Consider the following 2,975-nt stretch of genomic DNA (forward strand, 5'->3'; position numbering starts at 1 on the left):
CGGCCCCGCGTCCTCCCACCCCCGCCGGCCCTCGGCTCACCTGGGCCTAGACGATGCGCGGGAGGAAGCTCAGGGTGACCAGCAGCTGCACTGCGGCCGCCCCCCCCCGGCGCCGGACTGCTGGGTTTCCCGGCTCATGCTGACCTCTCCCCACAGCGCGACCGGCCGGGCCCCTCGGGACCGAGGAACGACGGGCGGCCCGGGCGACGACCCAAGGAGACGGCTCCCGGCGGCTGCGAGGCTCCAGGGTCAGAGGTCCGCGCCGTGCGACCCGGGGGACACCCTCCCCGGCTCCCGGCAGCGGCGAGTGAGGCCGGAGAGCCGGGCGCCCCCACTTCATCTCCCAGACTGCCCCGCCCCCGGCTTCCCCTACCCCCCCGGCCACGCCCCCCCTCCGAGCGCAGGGCCTTGTGGGAGTTGTGGTCCCCTACTGCTGGGGGGCGGGGCCGACGGCGGAGGGAACCCGGGAGCAGCGGCGGCGGCGGCAACTCCGTCTCCCCCAAGGCGGCCAATAGGGCAGAACCACGCGAGCCTCCAAAACAAGAGGCGCTGCGGGCTGGGCTCCGCTAACTGCGGCCGGGCGCCGCGCCGCCTCCTCTCCCCCGCGGTGGCTCCTGGAATCCCGACCAGGGGTCAGGCCTGGGTGGCCGGTCCCCGACGCCGCACAGCCGGGGTACTCGGGACGCGCCCCGGGGGGCCTTCGAATGCGAGCCGGGGCGCGCTCTGCGTCTCCTGCGGCGGCCCCGGCCTCCGGCGCCTGGCGGGGCCCCGCCAAGCATCGGCCACTCGGCGAGGTGGCCCCGGCTCCTTTTCGACTTCACGGCCCGCAGGCGTGGACGCCGCCCTTCCTCGGTCCGCTCCCACTCCCTGCGGCGGAGCAGACTGCGCGCGGAAGAAGGGTCGAGCCCCGGAATTGACCATAACTTGTGGGGTGGGGACGAGGGCTTGGACGACCTGGAAGGGCTGCCGCCTGGCTCTGGCCCCTGCCTCCGAAATACCGCAGTTTCTCACGGGGCTTCAGAAGGACCGAGGTTCCTTAACCTCTGCGAGCCTCAGTCTGTTCGTCTGTGAATAATAACCGACCCAAACCCTGTTTTAGGATTGCATTAGACCTTACCTAAAGGGCTTAGGATGGCGCCAGAACAAAAGAAGTTCAACGATAGCTGCTATTCGTTTTATTAATAGCCTTGATTTTTAGAGAACTAGCAATAAGGCGGCTTACACATATGCGGTGTGTATTAGACTTCCATTGCTTCGGTAACGACCATACATTTAGTGGTGTAAACAAGACATTTACTATCTTAGAGTTCTGAAAATCAGAAGTCCGAATTAGATCAGCAGGGCTGCATCTCCTAAAGGCTTTAGGGGACAGTATGTTTCCTTGCCTTTCCCAGCTTCTAGAAGCCACTTGCGTTCCTAACAGCTCATAACTGTACACCACACTGTCACATCTTCACTCTCTAGGCTTCCATTGTTACATTCCTTGTCTTGCTGACCCTGACTCTACTGCCTCCCTCTCATAAAGACCCCTGTGATTACACAGGGTCCACTCAGATAATCCAGGATAATCTACCCACCTCAAAAAATTTTTTTTCAATTTTTCAGGAGACAGAGCTTGTTTATTGGGTAGGTAGGTGGGCACCAGACCCCAAAATTCTTAATCACATCTGCAAAGTCCTTTTTGCCACATAGGGTAACAAACGCACATTTTGGGAATTAGGGTATACACATGTTTGGGGGACATTGATCAGCCAACACACAGTGTGTTACACCTTTCTGAGCACTTTCATTATTTGAGGGGCCTGTGCAAAATGAAAATTCAGGGTCCTGGTTTAAAAGATGGTAAGAATTTCAACCAGGGACAACAGAGCATTCAACCAGGTGCAGGGCCCTTCTGAGCCACGTCAGTCCTCTTCCTCTTCAGCAGCTTGGAATTTTTGTTGGACTCTTCCAGCTACTTTTTCACGCTTCCTCTTTTCTTTGCCAAACTTCTATTTTCTATCCTCCCGTTTCCTTTTGTCCCTTATATAAATACGATCTCTCTCCCCATTCTGCTAAAGCTTTTCTCTTGTCCAATCCAATGGAGTTTTTTTTTTTTTTTCAAGATTCCTCATCTCTGCACCACATTTGATTTTATTGCTAACACATACATTGTGGGATTATGTTATTTAAAAAAATCCTGGGAATTTTTTGTTCTGGTTTAAAAAAAAAGGGAAAAAAAGTTTAGATTATACAATTTCTTATTACAAAATCTCAGGTGCTCTAGTGGACCTTTCATCTCATGTCCTCTAGTGCTTTTGCAATCAAGGACAGCAACCATGGTCTGTAGTTAGAGTCCTTCTAGATTTGTTCAGTTTGAGTGGTCAGTGGCTGGAAGGAGTTAAGGGGTCACAGAACTCCAGTGCAGGGGGTCCAATAGCTATTGTCTTCCTGGTTATCAAACCCAGGAAGTAACAAGCAAGTGAAATTAGAATGTGTTGGTATTTTGCACGAGATATGGTGCACCCAAATGCATGCCTAATGACGTCTACTGAGATCTGTCTTACCGTTAATTGGTACGAGTGTGAGGAGGGGGGGTTGTTCTTTTGTGAACAGACTGCTCCATTTGTCCTCTCCCCCTGCCTCTTTGTGTACCTTTGCTTTCCCTAAAATCAACAACAGTGAAACCAGCATTGTACAAGGTACCGGTGATGTCATCCTTGCTTCCAGCAGAGTTCCACGGTGACACTCAGTTTGAACTTTGCCACTTTGAACGCTGTGGCTAGAAGTTGTGACAGAGGAGAGAAAGTGCCAACACTAATTCTCAATGGTTGAAAGAAAAATCAGCTCCTGCTAAACTTTTCAAGAAAAAGTAGCAAATGACAAAAATGTAGAAGTGCTTATAGTACCAAGTGCTTCATGCTTCCAGGAAGGCAAGTTAGTGAGGACAGCATTCAGGGGCACTAAACAGAGTCTTTCCCAGGGCACTGCCATTG

This window comes from Mustela lutreola, chromosome 4, assembly GCF_030435805.1.
Source record: "Mustela lutreola isolate mMusLut2 chromosome 4, mMusLut2.pri, whole genome shotgun sequence".
NCBI lineage: Eukaryota > Metazoa > Chordata > Mammalia > Carnivora > Mustelidae > Mustela > Mustela lutreola.